We start from the raw sequence: 21,780 nt of genomic DNA on the forward strand, positions 1-21,780 counted from the left end.
TGTTAGAATTGTCTTCAGAGTCAACGAAAACGGCAGCGTAAATTTTTTTCGCAAGCGAAACTAAATGTATCACACGTTTAGTCAGTTTTTAAACGGGCTACACAAGCACCACGCTGGAGTACATCAAAAAGCCCCATAAAGAGTTTCACGTGCAGTCAATCGGCTACAGAACATTCTCCCAGCTTACTTTTCCAACACCCTCTCCAACTGCTCCACGAGAAAAATTACAAAAGAATAACCCAAGGGCAAGTTGAGAAGAAAAAAGCCATGAGTATTCCAACCTACGGACAAGACCGCGTTACCTACCAGACTCACACACGGTCCTTGCAACGTGCGCACAGAAAAGTGACCGGTGTTCCGGCCGCACTCGCTAGGCGGACACCCTCACGGCTCTCTTCCCGCCCGGGCATTTGGGGCTTACGGGAGGCGGTCCCGCACGCGGGTTGCCGGGCCCAGCCCGTCACGTCTGACGAGGTCTCGGCTGCCGCTCGTGGCACAGGCTGAAGAGCAGGAGGGGGTCAGCCGAGCGCGCCCCTTGGGCTCCAGACCCTAGGGAAATGTGGGGAATCCCGGGAGAGCTCCAAAGGCACAGAGAGTGGCGGCGGCGATGGAAAAAAAGCCCCGCTCCTCCTCAGAGGACCGGCCTTCTCCGGGGTGAGGGGCCGGCGCCGAAGTCCGGCCGGGAAGGCACCCCGGGCCCGCCGCTCCTCAAACCCCACGGAGCGGACTCGGTACCGAGACCCAAGGGCGCGCGAAGCAGGAAGTCCCGCCCCCACGCTGACGTCACCCTCGCCGCCGACGCTGGCCGCGGCCGGAGGCCGTTAGAGGGAGGAGACGAGCTCCCCGAGGCGGGAGCTGAGGCCGACAACCGCGGGAACGCCAGGCCCGGGCGGCGCCCCGAGAGGCCTCTGTGAGTCGCCAAGATCCCCAGAGGCAAAAGGGACGCACAGTCCGGGACCGGCACTTGCTTCAGGGAGCCAGAGTGAAGCGCGCAGTTGAGCGGGAAGCCGCGCTCCCTCGCCTCCTCCCCACGCGGCTCCTCCGGGGCTTTCTTCCAGCTTCCCGCTTGTGCGCTCGGCCCGGCTCTTCACACAATTTTTTTCCTGTCTGAGGGCTCGGGTGGTGGTCCTGGCGCCACCGCCGCCTGCCTTCGTGCCCGACCGTGCAGATTTAGAGTCTCGAAGTCGCTGCCTTACGTCGGCAGTGGGGCCTCCGCCCACGAGTGGGGATCCGGCGCAGCCTGCCCGGAGGAAATGGCCAGGTCAGAACCCGGGCCCTGGCGCCAATCCCCCTCGCCGCCTGCTCTAGATGTCTAAACGTGTCACCACCTCAAGTTCAGGGCCCACTGGGGTACCATTGTGAACGGTTTGTCTCTAGGTGGTAAACTAGAGTTGGAAGACAAATTCTAGGTTTTGAGAATGTCAGTTATAGGCCAAGGGCTGAAATAAGGTAGGACTTCAGCCTTTCAGAACAGAAGTAGGAGAAATGCTGCCAGCCTTGCCCCTTCCGATGCCCCTGAGCTTGGGTTTCAACCGTCACGACCCTGTGTAGCACCGCTCATCCCCTCCACTTCCCTCCCCAAGGTTAACATTTTCGAGCTCTGGTTATGATTAGAAAAGCAACTGAGATTAGGACCTTTTTTGTGAAAATGAGGAAAGAGGAGTCATTAGATGGGACTGAGGGACGGGTAATGGATGTTGATGGATCACACAGTTGTGGGAGATATATCAGGGAACAAAATACAGAATCCATAAATGAACTGTTATGTACATATCAATAATAGTAGTTCACATCCTCTGAGCAATTACATGTCAACTACTGGAGTCCCTTTTCAGATTATCTTATTTCACTCTCTGTAAGATAGATGCAATTATTATTATCTTGATTTTACAACATTACCCAGAGCCTTCACTGGTGACTGATGAAGTCAGTCAGTCTGACTACAGAAGTCTCAGTGGTATCAATAAACTGTATGTTACAAATCATTGGTCAGTGGGAAAAAGATTATCTGAGGAATGATTAAACATTGGGGACAGGCTATTTAACTATTATATTTGTTAAATACCAGATGAATCAAGAATTTAAATGTAAAGATTGAAACCGTAAAAATACTACAAGAAAATTAAGGAAACTTAAGTAATCCTGAGTTGAGAAAGGCCTTTTCTAAGTATGAAGCAAGAACCAGAAACCATAAAAGAAAAAAATGATAAAAATTAACCAAATAAAGATTGTAATCTACACACAAATAATAACCAGTGGAAAATCAATGTGTATCATGTGAGAAAAGAAGGAAAAAGATTCCTAATACACAAAAAGCTCATAGAATATCAATTTTAAAACAACACAATAAAATTGGCAAAGGATATCAATAGGACTTTCTTAAACCAAGAAAAACAAACATTTAATTAACAAATGAAAAGATGTTCAAGTTGCAAACATCCTTTTTGTCAGTGTACACAATGGAATGGGGATCCAATTATTGTCATGCATTATTGGTATGAAATTGAAATTGGCACACCAATATTTATCAAAATTTAACATAAGCATTAGCCTTTGCCCCAGCAATCTCATTTTCTAGTCATACACACTAAAGAAAATAAAACATTTACAAGGATGTTCCTCACTCCCTTTTTACAATATATGCTCCTAGAAACAGTGTAAGTACCATCGCTAGGACACTAAATATATGATGGTACCTACATACAGAAACCCCTGAGCTGCTAAAAATGATGATGTGAATTTCTTTATTTATATGAAAATCTCCATAGCACACACGTTTCTTTTTTTTTTTTTTTAATTTAAACTTTTTAAAAATTTTTTTTTTCCCATTTATTTTTATTAGTTGGAGGCTAATTACTTTACAGCATTGCAGTGGTTTTTGTCATACATTGAATTAGCCATGGATTTACATGTATTCCCCATCCCGGTCCCCCCTCCCACCTCCCTCTCCACCCCATCCCTCTGGGTCCTCCCAGTGCACCAGGCCTGAGCAGTTGTCTCATGCATCCAACCTGGGCTGGTGATCTGTTTCACCCTAGATATACATGTTTCAATGCTGTTCTCTTGAAACATCCCACCCCCGGGTTCTCCCATAGAGTCCACAAGTCTGTTCTATACATCTGAGTCTCTTTTTCTTTTTTTGCATATAGGGTTATCGTTACCATCTTTCTAAATTCCATATATATGACACACGTTTCTTTTTACCCCTAAAGTACAGTTTAGCATCATTCAGTTCAGTCACTCAGTCATGTCCGACTCTTTGTGACTCCATGAATCGCAGCGACTCCATGAATCGCAGCATGCCAGGCCTCCCTGTCCATCACAAACTCCCGGAGTCTACTCAAACACATGTCCATCGAGTCGGTGATGCCATCCAGCCATCTCATCCTCTGTCGTCCCCTTCTCCTCCGGCCCCCAATCCTTCCCAGCATCAGGGTCTTTTCCAATGAGTCAACGCTTTGCATGAGGTGGCCAAAGTACTGGAGTTTCAGCTTCAGCATCAGTCCTTCCAATGAACACCCAGGACTGGTCTCCTTTAGGATGGACTGGTTGGATCTCCTTGCAGTCCAAGGTACTCTCAAGAGTCTTGTCCAACACCACAGTTCAAAAGTATCAATTTTTCGGCACTCAGCTTCTTCACAGTCCAACTGTCACATCCATACATGACCACTGGAAAAACCATAGCCTTGACTAGACAGACCTTTGTTGGCAAAGTAATGTCTCTGCTTTTTAATATGCTATCTAGGTTGGTCATAACTTTCCTTCCAAGGAGTAAGCGTCTTTTAATTTCATGGCTGCAATCACCATCTGCAGTGATTTTGGAGCCCAAAAAAATAAAGTCTGACACTGTTTCCACTGTCTCCCCGTCTATTTCCCATGAAGTGATGGGACCAGATGCCATGATCTTAGTTTTCTGAATGTTGAGTTTTAAGCCAACTTTTTCACTCTCCTCTTTCACTTTCATCAAGAGGCTTTTTAGTTCCTCTTCGCTTTCTGCCATGAGGGTGGTGTCATCTGCATATCTGAGGTTATTTATATTTCTCCCAGCAGTCTTGATTCCAGCTTGTGCTTTATCCAGTCCAGTGTTTCTCATGATGTACTCTGCATATAAGTTAAATAAGCAGGGTGACAATATACAGCCTTGACGTACTCCTTTTCCTATTTGGAACCAGTTGTTCCATGTCCAGTTCTAACTGTTGCTTCCTGACCTACATATAGGTTTCTCAAGAGGCAGGTCAGATGGTCTGGTATTCCCATCTCCTTCAGAATTTTCCACAGTTTATTGTGATCCACACAGTCAAAGGCTTTGGCATAGTCAATAAAGCAGAAATATATGTTTTTCTGGAACTCTCTTGCTTTTTCAATGATCCAGCGAATGTTGGCAATTTGATCTCTGGTTCCTCTGCCTTTTCTAAAACCAGCTTGAACATCTGGAAGTTCATGGTTCATGTATTGCAGAAGCCTGGCTTAGAGAATTTTGAGCATTACTTTGCTAGCGTGTGAGATGAGTGCAATTGTGCAGTAGTTTGAGCATTCTTTGGGATTGCCTTTCTTTGGGATTGGAATGAAAACTGACCTTAGCATCATTAGGAAAATGCAAATTAAAACCATGATGAGATTCCATTATATGCACTAAAATCAAAGTCTAACAATAACACAGTTATTAGAATTTGAGCCAGCTAGAATTCATACATTGCTGGTGTGAGTTTATAATAGTAAAAACACTTTGAAAAACTTCTTGGCAGTTTGTTTATAAATATTCATCTAACCTATTCATGACCCAGCAGTTTCAGTTTTAGATAGTTATCAAAGAGAAATGAAAATACATGTTCACAAAAAGACAAAGTTTAAAGCCACCTAATTCATAATAACTAAAAACTAGAAACAACCCAAATGTACATCAACAGGAGCATAGATAAGCAAATCATATATTTATACAATAGAATGCATGTGCTTGCATGCAAAGTCATGTCTTTGTCTGACTCTGAGGCCCTACAGACTATAGCCCACCAGGCTCCTCTGCCCATGGGACTCTCCAGGCAAGAATACTGGAGTGGGTTGCCATTTTCTCCTCCTGGGGATCTTACCCAGAGATTGAACCCATGCATCATATCTCCTGCATTGGCAGGCAGGTTCTTTACCACTAGCGCCACCTAGGAAGCCCCATACAATAGAATACAACACAGCCATAAAAACAAATTGCCAGTATGCCTAACAACATGGATAAATCTCACAGATATCTTAGTTAAAGAAGAAGCCAGGCCCAGTAGAGTGTGGGTGCTATATGGTTCTATTTATGTGAAATCCAAGAAAGACAATACTAATCTGGCATTAAAAGTTGGCTGCACAGGACAATGGCAAGGCGGATATAAGAGAACTTTCAGGAGTAACGGAAAGGATCTATATTTTGTCATTACACAAGTATACATACAGTTATCAAACCAAAATGAAATGTCTGAGAACAAAGTTGAAGGACTAAAGCTACAGTAATTAATAAATTAATAGACAAATAGGTCAATGCAACAGAATAGGCAGCCCAGAAACAGACACCCATAAACTTAATCAACCTTTGACAAATAAGCAAAAGCAACACAATGGAGAAGATAGTCACTTAAACAAATGCTGCTAGAACAACTGGACATCCACATGCGAAAATATGATTCTGGACACAAACCTTATACCCTTAACAAAAACTAACTCGAATCACAGACCTAAATGTAAAACACAAAACTATAAAACTCCTAAAAGATAACAGGAGAAAACCTAGATAACTTTGGGTATAGTGATGTCTTTTTAAAATTTTATTTTCATATTTATTTTTAAGTATAATTAACCTACAACACTTGTGTTAGTTCTAGATGCACAACATAGTGATTCAGTATTTCTATACATTACAAAATGATCACCATAATAAATCTAGTTACCATCTGTCACCACACAGAAGTTAGTACAATATTCTGGAGGTTATTCCCCATACTATGCATTCCATCCCCATGATTCATTTATTTTGTAACTGGTGATGCCTTTTTAGATAAAACACCAGACATCATCCATGAAAGAGATAATTGATAAATTGGACTTCATTAAAATTAAAAACTATGCCCTGCAAAAGACAATGTCAAGAAAATTAGAAAACAAGCCACAGACTGGAGAAAATATTCACAAAAGATGCACCTGATAAAGGACTATTATCCAAAATATACAAAGAACCTTTAAAATTTAATAATAATCTGATTTTCAAATCAGCCAAAAACCTTAACAGACACTTCAACAAAGAAGATAAACAGATGGCAAATAAGTATATGAAAAGATGGTCCACATCATAAATCATCATGAAATGCAAAGAACAATGAGATACTTCTACACACCTATTAGAATGGCCCTAATTCAGAATACTGTTAACACCAAATATTGACAACGATGTGGAACAACAGAAACTCTCATTCACTGCTGATGGGAATGCAAAATGGTAGAAACTCTTTGGAGGACAGTTTGGTGGTTTCTTAGAAAACAAACTCTTACCATATGATCCAGCAATTGCACTTCCTGGTATTTATCCAAAAGAATGGGAAGCTTATGTTCTCATTAAAACCTGCATACATATGTTTGAGCAGCTTTATTCATAATTGCTAACATTTGGAAGCAACCAAGATATCCTTCAACAGGTGAACTGATAAACTGGTACATCCAGACAATGGAATGCTGCATGCATGTACGTGATCAGTTGTGTCCAAATCTTTGCAACATCATAGACTGTAGCCCACCAGGCCCCTCTGTCCATGGGATTTTCCAGGCAAGAATATTGGAGTGGGTTGCCATTCCTTCTCCAGGGGATCTTCCTGATTCAAGGATCAAACCTGTGTCTCCTGCTTGGCAGGTGAATTCTTTACAACTGAGCCACTTGGGAAGTCCTTGTTAATTATGTCACAATAAAATAGATATAAATATTTTAAGGTGCTAATAAAGATGAATTTATTAACTGAAATACCAATGTCTGCTAGCAATGTCGCTTTCTTCCTTATATCAAGACATCCAAAAAATATAACTACTAATCATAAGGTTGTTTGGTGCACCCATATTCAGAACAAAGGAAAAGATATGGTCCAGAGGGGTAAATCCAAACTACAGAAAAGCTTGATAAGCTATCAAGTGATAACAAATGTCTTTGTTTACTATGGCAGATAAAGAAATAATGGCTATAATAATGAAGGCTTTGATAATCATGGAGCTAACAAAGTTCACGTTACATGTACATAAGTGGAATAACAGGGTCCTTAGGAACCTAATAGAAAATAGTTTTATAAGTTTAAATTTTAAATGAGAGAAGTGAGGACGTGGAATATTTGATTAAGAATGAGTGATTTAGGATATGGGAATTCTTTTGATGAAAAGCAGGCATTCCAGTATTGCTTTTCACATTTAATGCTTGTTGCCAAAGCCAGAAATAACGTAGAGGAATAAGCTTGTATTTCAGAATGTCAAGGAAAAGAAGTTGTATGTCATATGGCTCAGTGGTAGACAGAACTATTTTTGTATTCTTAAAATTTCACATACCTTATTTCTCTTCTCTTCTTTCCTATTTCTCTTTCATCATGCTACTTTTCCTTCTTGTTTTCTTTCATCTTATTCGTTTTTTTCTCTTTTTCCTCCTTTACATCAGGTTAACTTTAGTTTCATGATTGACCTAAGAAGCCATTTTAGGCGTTTTTACACTAATTTTACTCCCATCCCCTATGAGATCTTAAACCACAGATATCCTGTATACCTGTTGATGTACTGGAGGACCACAAACCACTGTAATATGGAAGGTTTTTTTCCCACTGAGAATGCATTCTCCAGATAATAAGTTCTTTGGGGGGAAGGACCATGGGGCTTTCCAGGTGGTGCTAGTGGTAAAGAACCCGCCTGCCAGTGCAGGAGATGTAAGAGACCCAGGTTCAAGCCCTGGGTGGGGAAGGTCCCCTGGAGAAGAGCATAGCAACCCACTCCAGTATTCTTGCCTGGAGAATCCCATGGACAGAGGAGCTTGGCGAGCTATGGTCCACAGGGTTGCAAAGAGTTGGGCATGACTGAAGCAACTTTGCAAACAAACAAAAACAAAAAAATCATGTTCTGTTTACTAGTGTATGTTCTGTTCTTAATATATAATACTTGGGGCATAGTAGGCAATAAATAATTAGATGAATATTTGTTGAATTAAAAGTGAAGTTGATCTCTGCTACAGACATCAACTACACTAAAATTCGTGGATCTTTTTCAGATGGTGCTACCTACTACTGACTACTCCACAATCCCTCCACATTCCAAGAATGTCTTCCCGAGACTATATCCTTGTGACTTGATGGAAACTTGGAAAGCATTATAATCACAAGAGCAATACTTTTGCAGCCAATTCCAAGAGCAGATTACTTACACAGGAGCTAATTTCATCTATCATAACTGATTTTTCTCTTTAGCTTCAGTTTCAGAAGGTGATCATTTCCTAATTTTTTTTCTAAATTCTGTGGCTGTACAGCCTCTTTGGTCCTTAAAACCCCACTATTCAAGTTTTATCAGTTTCAGTTGAGAGATTAGAAAATGAAAAGAAGATGAAGGCACTGTAGGAGAGGGAGAAAAGGCTAAACTTTTCTGTTTCCTACTTGTTTTACCTGAAGAGTTTTTCGAGCTAAAGTTTTGTGATCTTGATGACTATGTTCTTGAGTGGTTCTCAATAGAAGCATTTTGGTAATCTGTGAAGGTGTCATTAGTTACCTCAAAATGGGGACAGTACCACCAGCATTTGTGGGTAAGGCCAGGGATGCTAAATATCCTGCAATACATGTGACTTTGGTCAGTCCAGGTCCATGGAAAAGGAGACATCAAGAGATTTGTTGGGGAAAATAGCTATTAAGAAAAAAAAGAAGGAGGAGGCAGGAGGCCAGGAGTGCCCTTAGGCTAATGCAGTTCTGCTACCTATGAAACAAGAAAGAGCTGCCATTCAGCTCTGAGAAGTCTTGGCTAGACCAATGAGGAGCCTCCAAACAAAGACTGACCGTTTGAAGGGGTCCCCATTTGGGTGGGCGTGGCCTGGCTCTAATACCAGAGCTGTGCTCAGTCTTGAGGCGAAGCAGTTCAGGGAGGACGAGGCTATAACATAAATGCTGTGGTGAGTTCCCAATGTATAGCACTGAAAGACTGCCAGCTAACTATAACCTTCACAGCAGTTTCTTTCCCTCTGTATCTCTGACTCTCTCTATAAAGGAAATAAAAATGACACTTTACTTAGAAACCTTTGCCTGTAAACAGGAGAACAAGTTGATAATAAATAAGATCATATGAGACATGCCACGGTGGCAGATCCCTGAACCTTGTTAAGGTTTATCTCCTACCCTCTGGATGCATGTATCTTACTGAGGCCTCTAGGATACAAGCCACCTATTGCTCATCCTACCCATCAGTATATTATAGGTGTAATATATCAATGTGACATTCTGCAGGGTGTCCAGACAGTCCAGATCCCTTCAGACTGTATTAAAATAGAGGCTAGAGGGGGAGTTAATTTTAAATCGGTACAAGATGGCGGAGGGGGACAAGGTAACGCGAAGCCAAGAACCGCACCAAGGGCTGAGGCTCCGGCGGCGGACCAGCGACTCAAACACCGGGGTTAACCACGTCTCGTCCACGACCCTCCTAGGATTCTCAGAGTTGGATTGGTGGAAACAATGAACCATTGACTGGCTTTACATGGCGAGGTGGTTGTGAAAGAGAAACTACAGGCATACAAGTCTGGAATGAAGTATTTGTGATCGAGAGACCTAATGGAATAAAAGTGGCTGTGCTGCTAATGGATACCTAGGGTGCCTTTGATAGCCAGTCAACTATCAAGGATTGTGCCACAGTGTTTGCTCTGAGCACTATGACTAGTCTTGTTCAGGTATATAATTTGTCTCAAAACATTCAGGAAGATGATCTTCAACACTTGCAATTATTTACAGAATACTGCAGACTTGCAATGGAAGAAATCTACCAGAAACCATTTCAGACATTAATGTTTTTGATTTGAGACTGGAGTTATCCTTATGAGCATTCATATGGTTTGGAAGGTGGCAAACAATTCCTTGAAAAGAGATTGCAGGTAAAACAGAATCAACATGAAGAGCTGCAGAATGTAAGGAAGCACATTCACAATTGTTTCTCAAATCTTGGTTGCTTCCTTTTGCCACATCCTGGTCTTAAAGTTGCAACTAATCCTAGTTTTGATGGGAGATTGAAAGATATTGATGAAGAGTTTAAAAGAGAGCTTCGAAATCTGGTTCCATTGCTCCTTGCCCCAGAAAATTTGGTAGAAAGATAAGTGGGTCTAAAGTCACTTGTAGAGATCTTGTAGAATACTTTAAGGCTTACATCAAAATTTATCAAGGAGAGGAACTTCCACATCCAAAGTCCATGCTTCAGGCGACAGCTGAAGCTAATAATCTTGCTGCAGTAGCAGGAGCAAGAGAGATCTATTGCAAAAGTATGGAGCAGGTATGTGGTGGGGACAAGCCTTACATTGCACCTTCAGATCTGGAGCGAAAACACCTGGATCTTAAGGAAGTGGCAATTAAGCAGTTTCATTCAGCGAAAAAAATGGGTGGAGATGAATTCTGCCGTCGTTATCAGGACCAGCTTGAGGCTGAAATTGAAGAAACCTATGCAAATTTTATAAAGCACAATGATGGCAAAAATAGCTTCTATGCTCCTCGTACCCCTGCCACACTGTTTGAGGTCATGTTTGCTATGTATATAATCTCAGGACTGACTGGCTTTGTTGGCCTAAACTCTATAGCCATCTTGTGTAACCTCGTCATGGGGTTAGCATTGACGTCTCTTTGTACTTGGGCATATGTTAAATACTCTGGGAAGTTCAGAGAAATTGGAACATATTGGAACAATGATTGATCAGATTGCTGAAACACTATGGGAACAGAGGAGTCCCAGGAAGGTGTTTTCCAAACTGTTCAAAGTTACTAGACGTCGAATGGTTCATCGTGTTCTTTCGTCAGCACAGCGACAGAGACTGTCATCCAACAATAACAAGAAGAAAAATTAGACAGTATTGAAGCCCCTGGGTGATAATTTGATGGAGGAAAACATAAGGCAGTCTGTAACAAACTCTATCAAAGCAGGCCTGACTGACCAGGTGTCTCATCATGGCACATTAAAGACAGACTGACACTTCATCTCCTCATGGACTCCACTCTCCCTTTTTTTCATGCTTGCTGTACAATGAGAACTCAAATAAAAATAAACCAAAGTTTACAATCAAAATAAATAAATAAATAAATAAATAAAATACAGGCTAGAAGAGGTAACATAGTCCTTGGATGAAGCTGGAAATAAGTTATCTCTTTCACATCAATGTAAACTGCTTCTTATCCTTATTTTTGATTGGAATATAAAAAAATGCATTCACCAAATCAATAGTCACATAACATGTACCTAAGGCCTTACTAATCTGCCCTAGCAATGACAGCATGTCCAACTCAGCTTGAATTGAGACTACTACTTGGCTGAGCTTGCTGTTCTACATCACTCTGTGGGATCCAGAGCAACACTAAATACGACCATCTCCTCTGGGACACAGTATAAGTTTTCATTATCTTAGCTAGGCTGAAGAACGATTTTAAAAGCCTCCGTGGCTGATTCATGTCAATGTATGGCAAAAACCACTACAATATTGTAATTAGCCTCCAACTAATAAAAATAAATGGAAAAACAAACAAACAAAAAATAAAGGCCTCTAGTTGCTCTTCTTCACTATGGCAGCTCCTACCCAACAGCCTAACAACCTAGTACTTCAGCTGCTATTATGTCTATTGGAATTACATACCCAGGGACCAGGGAAATGACCAGCAGGTAAGTCTGCAGACCCAGTGAATTCTCTGTAAACCAGACTTTAGCTAGGACTCTATTAGCTGCTTCTGTAATCCCCTGCTCTAACAGGAGCGATGATGACATTTTGGGTCTCCGGTTATCAAAACAATTAGAGCCTCACTCCAAAGCTCCTTGAAATGACTGGTCACTACCCTTTCCTCATCATAAATGCCTTAAGTAAATACCCTGGATTCCTTTGGGGAATGACTGAAGAAATCACTACAATATAGTATACACAATGCTGCAGAGTCCTTCTCCTAAGGACCCAGACACTTCTTTATAGTCAGTAGATTCTAGATCTGAAAACTGGCTCAAATTCAGGAACTGAGCAACATACTGTACCTTTTTATTTCGATGACAGCCCTTAGCCTCCTACACCTCCATTCTTGCTTTCTTCTGGCCAAAGAGGACAATTTAAGCATCATAATGAATTATGACTGAAGTGAGTTAAAAATGTCAAATATATTAAAATCTGTAAGTATATAATGATATTCAAAAGTAGGAACTTAGAGTATAAATTCATTTGAGGACTAGTTTAGAAAGAAAAGGGAGTTAAATTGAGCACTTATATTGCCCTTCCTGGCCAAATATTTGAAGAGAGAGTTTTAATTTCAAGTAATAAATGAAGAAAAAATATAAAAATTAGAATATTTCCATTTTGCATCTCTAAATGAAATAATGAGCAGAGGCTATGATCATCAGTGTCTGCTAAGACCATTAGGTGAAAGGCTACTGAGAAACACTGATACAGGACAGACCATGCTGTCAACATTTGAACCCATTAATCAACCTTTACATCAGAAAAAGAAAAACAACCAGATATTGATGTGCTTTCTGCTGTGATGCAACAAGGATATAGCACCAGCTGTGAAGTACTCCTGACAAAAAAAAAAAAAATCAAACATGACTATGATCCAAGCCTCTAGATCTAATAGCTGATAGTTTAGTAGCTAAGTTGTGTCCTACTCTTGTGACCAATGGACTGCTCCTTAGTCCATGGGATTTCTCAGGCAAGAATACTGGAGTGGGTTGCCATTTTCTTCTCGAGGGGATCTTTCCAACCCAGGGATTGAACCAGAGACTCCTGCATTGCAGGCAGTTCTTTACTGCTGAGTCACGAGGGAAGCCAAGAGCTAACAGCTAGATTACAGTAAATATAGAAGTAAAAGAAATGTAACAAAATAATAACATGGGGCAGAATCAGCAAAATCCTGAATGTTGGAAACTCTGCCACAAAGGATCCAGTTCCTTTACCAAATAAGTGGCAGAAAATGAAAAAGGAGAAAAATCATCATAGATTAAGAGAGATTTGAGAGACATATCAACCTAAGGCAGTTTGAACTGCTTCACACAAACCAAGTATAAAAAGACTTATGAGCATCTGAGAAAATGTAAAACTCTCAATATTTGCTGATATTTAGGAATTATGACTTTTGTTAGCTGACAATGGTGTGTGATTAAGGGTTTTTTAATAACAATTTTAATAATAGATTTAATTAAAATAATATATCTGGATGTTATCTGGCTTTGCCTTAAATAATCTGGGAAGGTGGAAAATAGTAATCAGAGAGGTGGGGAATGTTATGTAGATCAGTGGTTCTTAAACCTCAGTGGACCTACAAATCAGCTCAAAAGATTATTAAAACACAAATTCCTGGGCCCAACCTCAGATTCTGATTCAGTGGTCTGAGGTAATTGTTGTTCAGTTGCTCAGTCGTGTCTGATTCTTTGCAACCCTATGGACTGCAGTACACCAGACTGCCCTGTCTTTTACCATCTCCCAGAGCTTGCTCAGACACATGTTAATGGAGTCAGTGATGCCATCCAACCATCTCGTCCACTGTCGTCCCTTTCTCCTCCTGCCTTCACTGCATTAGGATATTTTTCAATGAATCAGCTTTCCTCATCAAGTGGCCAAAGTATTGAAGCTTCAGCTTCAGCATCAGTCCTTCCAATGAATATTCAGGGTTGATTTCCTTGAGGATGGACTGATTGGATCTCCTTGCCGTCCAAGGGACTCTCAAGAGTCTTCTCCAACACCACAGTTCAAAAGCATCAATTCTTCAGTGCTCAGCCTTCTTTATGGTCCAACTCTTACATCCATACATGACTACTGGAAAAACCATAGCTTTGACTAGATGGACCTTTGTTGACAAAGTAATGTCTCTGCTTTTTAATACACTGTCTAGGTTTGTCATAGCTTTTCTTCCATGGAGGAAGTGTCTTTTAATTTCATGGCTGCAGTCATGATCTGCAGTGATTTTGGGGCCCAAGAAATAAAGTTTGTCATTGTTTGCCTTGTTTCCCCACCTACTTACCATGAAGTGATGGGACCAGATGCCATGATTTACTTTTTTGGAGGTTGAGTTTAAGCCAGCTTTTTCACTCTCCTCTTTCACCTTCATCAAGAGGCTCTTTAGTTTCTCTTTGCTTTCTGCCATGAGGGTGGTGTCATCTGCATATCTGAGGTTATTGATATTTCTCCAAGCAATCTTGATTCTAGCTTGTGCTTCATCCAGCCCAGCATTTTGCTTGATTTACTCTATCAATCAATATCATCACTCAATAGTGTCCAACTCTTTGTGAATCCATGGACTACACAGTCCATGGAATTCTCCAGGCCAGAATACTGGAATGGGTAGCCATTCCCTTCTCCAGGGGATCTTCCTGACCCAGGAATTGAACCAGGGTCTCCTGCATTGCAGGCAGATTCTTTACCAACTGAGCGATCAGGGAAGCCTCCGATGTACTCTGCATATAAGTTAAATAAGTAGGGTGACAGTATACAGTCTTGACGTACTCCTTTCCCAATTTGGAACCAGTCTGTTGTTCCATGTCCGGTTTTAACTGTTGCTTCTTGATCTGCATACAGGTTTCTCAGGAGGCAGGTAAGGTAGTCGGTAACTCCCAACTCTTTAAGAATTTTCCGAAGTTTGTTGGGATCTACACAGTCAAAGGCTTTAGCGTAGTCAATGAACCAGAAGTAGATGATTTTCTGGAGTTCTCTTACGTTTTCCTATGATCCAACAGATATTGGCAATTTGACCTCTGGTTCCTCTGCCTTTTCTAAATTCAGCTTGAACATCTGAAAGTTCTCAGTTCACGTACTGTTGAAACCTAGTTTGGAGAATTTTGAGCATTACTTTGCCAGCATGTGAAATGAGTGCAATTTTGCGGTAGTTTGAGCATTCTTTGGCATTGCCCTTCTTTGGGATTGGAACGGAAACTGACCTTTTCCAGTCCTGTGACCACTCCTGAGTTTTCCAAATTTGCTGGCATATTGAATGCAGCACTTTCATAGGATCACCTTTTAGGATTTGAAATAGCTCAACTGGAATTCCATCACCTCCACTTGCTTTGTTCATAGTGATGCTTCCTAAGGCCCACTTGACCTCACACACCAAGATGTCTGGCTCTAGTTGAGTGATCACACCATTGTGGTTATCTAGGACATGAAGATCTTTTTTGTGTAGTTTGGCTGTGTATTCTTGCCACCTCTTCTTAATATTTTCTGCTTCTGTTAGGTCCATACTGTTTCTGTCCTTTATTATGCCTATCTTTGGTATCTCTAATTTTCTTGAAGAGATCTCTAGTCTTTCCTGTTCTATTGTTTTCCTCTATTTCTTTGCATTTTTCACTCAGGAAGGCTTTCTTAACTCTCCTTGCTATTCTTTGGAACTCTGCATTCAGATGGGTATATGTTTCCTTTTCTCCTTTGCTTTCACTTCTCTTCTTTTCTCATCTATTTGTAAGGCCTCCTCAGACAACCATTTTGCCTTTTTGCATTTCTTTTTCTTGGGGATGGTTTTGATCACCACCTCCTGTGCAGTGTTACAATGGTCCTGTACAATGGTCTGAGGTAAGGCCAATGAATTTGCATTTCTAACAATATCTTAGGTGACACTGATGCTGCTGGTCCAGGGACTACATTTAAATAGCACTGGTAAGGATGAAAACAATTGGTTGTTTATAATTGATCACTGTTGAAACTGGGTTCTGATAAGTACAAAGTGGCCCATTATACTTAATATGATTCTGAACCCAATTTCAATGGTGTACAGTGGGTACACCAAGCAATTTTCCAGACTCTAGCTGAGTGGCCTACAATTCAACTCAATTCTGACACAGTCTACCTAGAGACAGCATCAGATTCCACAGATTAAAGGCCGAGTTCCTCAAGACTGAGCAAACTTGCTTCCTTCATATGCCAATCACAAACCCAGGTTACCACTTGTACTTCTGACTAAGTAGCTCTATTAATAGATTGGAGGTTCTCATGACCCCTTCATCAGAGTCAATTAATTTGCCTGGGAGAATCATAGAACTCAGAGAAATATTTTACTTACTAGATTCATTTCAGTTCAGTCACTCAGTCATGTCAGACTCTTTGCAACCCCATGGACTGTAGTACACCAGGCTTCCCTGTCCATCACCAGCTCCCAGAGCTTACTCAAACTCATGTCCATTGAGTCAGTGATGCCATCCAACCATCTCATCCTCTATCATTCCCTTCTCCTCCTGCCTTCAATCTTTCCCAGCATCAGGGTCTTTTCCAAGGAGTCAGTTCTTCTTATCAGATGGCCAGCATACTGGAGTTTCAGCTTTAGAATCAGTCCTTCCAATGAATATTCAAAACAGACTGATTTCTTTTAGGACTGACTGGTTAGATCTCCTTACAGTCCAAGGGACTCTCAAGAGTCTTTTCCAACGCCACAATTTAAAAGCATCAATTCTTTAGTGTTCAACTTTCTTTACAGTCCAACTCTCACACACAAACATGACTACTGGAAAAACCATAGCTTTGACTAGATGGACCTTTGTCAACAAAGTAATGTCTCTGCTGTCTAGGTTTGTCATAGCTTTTCTTCCAAGGAGCAAGAATCTTGTAATTTCATGGCTGCAGTCACCATCTCCAGTGATTTTGGAGCCCAAGAAAATAAAGATTAATTACTAGATTACTGGTTTATTATAAAAGGATGTAATTCAAGAACAGCCAGATGGAAGAGATACATGGGGGAAGCTTGGAGGGAAGGTCACAGAGCTTCCATGCCCTCTCAGAGTACACCACTCTCCCCAAATCTCTGTGTGTTCACCAACCCTAAATCTCTCTGAACCTCATCCTTTTGGGTTTCTATGGAGGCTGCATTACATAGGCATGATTGATCATTGGCCATTGCCAACAGATTCAAACTCTAGCCCCTCTGTCCTACTCAGAGGTAGGGGGAGGAGTAAGACCAAAAGTTCCATTCCTCAAATCAGTTTTGAGACTCTCTTAAGAAATTCCAAGAGTTTTAAGAGCTGTATAACACAAATGGACATGAATTTTGGCAAACCCCGGGAGACAGTGAATGACAGGGAAGCTTGGAATACTGCAGTCCATGGAAACGGAAAGACTTGGACATGACTTAGCGACTGGACAACAACAATGCCAGAAATGAGACAAAGACCAAATATGTTTCTCATTATAAATCAAAATATCACAATCCTAGTCACTCTAGCATATGTTTGAAATTTATCATAATAAAAATTTTTATAGAATATATATGCAGACTACCTGAAATTTGCATGTACATTTAAATTTGCCAAATTACATTTGCCATTTTCCCCCAAGTATTTACATATTTCAACATGTAGTTTTATTATAAAGTAACCTGAATTTATTTACCCTTTGTAATACAGTTAGAGCATTGATTGCATTATATTTGTGTTTCATTTGAAGATGGTTAAAAATACTTATTCTAAAATGGGAATATTGAGTCCAATAAGGGTGACATCTGCTAATCTAAGACAGTCTATGGAGAAATGGAGGCTATGGAGAAAAGCAAGCCCTGGCAGCTGAATGGGGAACTTCAGCGGTAACCAAAGCAGATATTTCACCAGACCTGCCAGGATTTCCACTTTCCTAAAAGAGAGGCTTAACAATTCAAAGTATTCTCAAGTCCTCCCAGGATATTTTCTTGTTCATCATTTGGGATTTCCTAACTATTCAAGATGGGAAAATGGTTCTGAAGACAAATTGATTTTTCTCCAAAGAGCAGCAGGCTAGCTATTAATGCTTCAGGAACTTGTCAGAGAGCTCTATTTTCAACAGCCAACTACTCAGCACCAGAGAAGAAACAGCTGAGAACTGTGTGGGAACGACATTCAAAGGCAGCGGCTGCATGTTGGAATTATCAGGGGAACTTGAAAATACTGATATCTGGGTTCCACCCTTTGGATTTAATTGGTCAAGAGTAACTATGGGACCTCCCTGGTGGTCCAGTGGTAAAGCATCTGCCTGCCAATGCAGGGGACACCGGTTCGATCCCTGGAAGATCCCTGGGTTCAGGAAGATGCCACATGCTTCAGAGCTACTAACCGCATGTGCCACAACTACTGAGCCCTCGTGCCAAAACTACTGAATCCTGCATGCCCTAAAGCCTGTGCTGTACAAGAGACACCACAGCAGTGAGAAGACTTCCCACCTCAGTGAAGAGTAGGCCCCCGCTTGCTGCAACTAGAGAAGAGCCCACGTGCAGCGCAGCCAAAAAGATAAATAATAATTGTAAAAAAAGTAACTGGGCAGTGGAGATTTTAAGTTACACAGGTGATTCTAATGTGTGAGCAAGTCTGAGAACCACTGCTCGAAAACTGAAGCAGTGGTTCTCAAAATTCAGAGGGAAATCAGAATCACCTGGAGGGTGGTAAAACACTGTAGGTCTTGAGTGGGGCCCAGTAATTTGTGTTTTGAACACGTTCCCAGGTGATACTGAGGGTGCTGGTTTGGAGACCACACTTTGAGAACATAAAGCACTCTGCTGCATACCCTAAGGACAGTGGTTGTGACAAGGAAAAGCACTCGTGCAATCGAGTTGCTGAACCTGACACTTTTTATGGAACACCATTTTAATTTGAAAGAATGCTGACAAAAGTTGTTCAGACTTGGGTTTTCGGGAAACATTTTCTCAAAAAGTGTGCCAGTCACTCTAAGGAAAATTAGTGATAATATTTGTTGCCAATGACAAAATTTGAGCTTGTAAGTGAAAACTAGAAATTTGGAAAACTTGCATCTACCATCATGTGCTTGATTACATACCAATGCTTAAAGATGTATGTGGTCAGATTGGTAGAGATATTGGTGAATGTATTTTTCTTCCATGATACAATAAGATGTGTTAAAATTTTGAAAATCTGCATAACTCAATGAAGCTATCTTTTCTAAATGAACAGTGAATAATGTTACCAAATCATGTATGGGAGACAGAGGCACTGAAGGAACAACTTAGACCAGCTGCTTTTAATGTCACAGAATATGGTGCAGTTTTAGATTCTGTATTACAACTAACCTTTAAAAAACTACCTGCGGAGTGCTGGTATAGTACAAAGACTATCCACAGTTATTTGAAAAGGCCACTAAAATACCCAGGCCCCTTTTCCAACTGCATGTCTTTGTGGAGCCAGATTTTCTTTATATAATTTAATGCTCCGGGGCAGAAAACTTTCTCCTTTGTCTATTCTAGGTTCTTTGGCTAGCCTAATATTCAGTTCAGTTCAGTTCAGTTCAGTTGCTCAGTCATGTCTGACTCTTTGCAACCCCATCGACTGCAGCACACCAGGCCTCCCTGTCCATCACCAACTCCCAGAGCTTACTCAAACTTATGTCCATTGAGTCGGTGATGCCATCCAACCATCTCATCCTCTGTCATCCCCTTCTCCTCCAGCCTTCAGTCTTTCCCAGCATCAGGGTCTTTTCCAATGAGTCAGCTCTTCACATCAGGTGGCCAATGTATTGGAGTTTCAGCTTCAACATCAGTCCTTCCAATGAATTTTCAGGACTGATCTCTTTTAGGATGGACTGGGCTGGATCTCCTTGCAGTCCAAGGAACTCTCAAGAGTCTCCTCCAACACCACAGTTCAAAAGCATCAATTCTTCGGTGCTCAGCTTTCTTTATAGTCCAACTCTCACATCCATACATGACTACTGGAAAAACCATAGCCTTGACTAGATGGACCTTTGTTGGCAAAGTAAAGTCTCTGCTTTTTAATATGCTGTCTAGGTTGGTCATAACTTTTCTTCCAAGGAGCAGGCATCTTTTAATTTCATGGCTGCAGTCACCATCTGCAGTGATTTTGGAGCCCCCCAAAATAAAGTCTGCAACTGTTCCCACTGTTCCCCATCTATTTTCCATGAAGTGATGGGACCAGATGCCATGATCTTAGTTTTCTGAATGTTGAGCTTTAAGCCAACCGTTTCACTCTCCTCTTTCACTTTCATTAAGAGTCTCTTTAATTCTTCTTCACTTTCTGCCATAAGGATGGTGTCATCCGCATATCTGAGGTTATTGATATTTCTCCCGGCAATCTTGATTCCAGATTTTGTTTCATCCAGCCTAGCGTTTCTCATGATGTACTCTGCATTTAAGTTAAATAAGCAGGGTGACACTATACAGCCTTGACGTACTCCTTTTCCTATTTGGAATCAGTCTGTCTTTCCATGTCCAGTTCTAACTGTTGCTTCCTGACCTGCATACAGATTTCTCAAGAGGCAGGTCAGGTGGTCTGGTACTCCCATCTCTTTCAGAATTTTCCACAGTTTGTGTTGATCTATACAGTCAAAGGCTTTGGCATAGTCAAAGACGTTGGCATTGCCAACGCATATTGGCAGTTTGATCTCTGGCCTAATATTAAGTTGACATAATACAGCTAAATAGGAGAAAATTTTAATTTTGTACTTAGGGAAGCCCACAGAGACATGAGAGATGCTCCAGCAATCAGGTAATGAAGGCTTATACACTATCCTGAGCTTAGGAGAAGAGATGGGTATGAGGTCTCAAAAGGAAGAAAGATAATTCACAGGAAGAGGAGAAGAACAGATGTTTGGTAAAAAGATGTTTGCAATGTAATGTAGGTGTGTCTTTAGGATATAAAATGTTATTTTTGGTAATAGCTGGAGAAGGTACTGGCAACCCACATCAGTATTCTTGCCTGGGAAATCCCATGGACAGAGAAGCCTGGCAGGCTAAGCCCATGAGGTGGCAGGGATAGGACATGACTTAGTGACTAAACTATCACACCACCTCTTCTTGGTACAAGACCCCTATCTAAGTTGTGTTATGTAGTTCAAGGAGAGATAAAAAGTTCTCCCTAAGTCTACTGAGCCATGATTGTCTTCAATTCCAAATAATTTACATGCCTGCCTGAACCCCCTCAAATCAAAAGCAGCATTTCACAATAGACCAAATGCAGAATCAGATATGAGAAAGAGAGTTGGGGAAAAAATTGTGAAATAATGTTACACTTCTTGATAATTTTATATTTTGGCAAATATTTAATTTTCATTACTTTTTTTTAGCTTAGCATGCAGTAACCTATTATGGTTATTTTAAAGTAAAATTCTCAGTTTTAATTTCTGATAATGTAAATATTACCAGATATAGAACATATACACATAAGCTCATTGAAGCTTTCAATAATTTTTAAAAGGAAGTCCTGAGACCAAAAATGGAACTGCTGTTCTCAAGTTCCAGGAGTATTCTATTTCTTGACTTGATTTTGGCTACATGGGTATTTGTTTTACAGTTATTTCTTAAAATATGTATATAAATTTTATGTACTTATGTGAATGTTATATTTCACATATTTTTTTTAGTTGCAATTAAGGTTATTTGCCTCACTGTAGTAGAAAAAGCAGGGTTTTGGAAAGAAAAGATTTATGATTCAAGTTCTCTACTTGTGTTAACCTGTTGTAAATACTAAAAAATCCAAAAAAATACAATGGTATAATACCACCTTCTGTAAAGCATGAAAGTGCTTTATGAACTGTAGCGTGGTATGCAAATACGGGCCACTATCATTACTGCACAGTATCAACATATATATCAGTTTAAAATTGTCTTCTGACAAAAT

General features: G+C 40.8%; 1 protein-coding gene and 1 pseudogene across 7 annotated transcripts in view; one reads left to right on the forward strand and one right to left on the reverse strand.

Annotated features, from left to right (window-relative positions):
* The window catches only part of CEP83 (centrosomal protein 83), a 140,822-nt gene extending 140,064 nt beyond the window's left edge, over positions 1-758 (reverse strand). For 6 of the 7 annotated variants that reach the window (XR_011483205.1, XR_011483204.1, XR_011483203.1 and 3 more), the window contains exon 1: positions 307-757. The gene's annotated coding sequence lies outside the window, so the exon portion shown is untranslated. Of the gene's footprint in view, positions 1-306 lie in introns of all 7 variants that reach the window. The other variant, XM_070454331.1, reaches the window with a different exon arrangement.
* An 8,916-nt stretch (positions 759-9,674) lies between these two features.
* Positions 9,675-11,330, forward strand: LOC110127605 (atlastin-2 pseudogene; annotated as a pseudogene).
* Positions 11,331-21,780: the final 10,450 nt, after the last annotated feature.

This window comes from Odocoileus virginianus, chromosome 24 (assembly GCF_023699985.2).
Source record: "Odocoileus virginianus isolate 20LAN1187 ecotype Illinois chromosome 24, Ovbor_1.2, whole genome shotgun sequence".
NCBI lineage: Eukaryota > Metazoa > Chordata > Mammalia > Artiodactyla > Cervidae > Odocoileus > Odocoileus virginianus.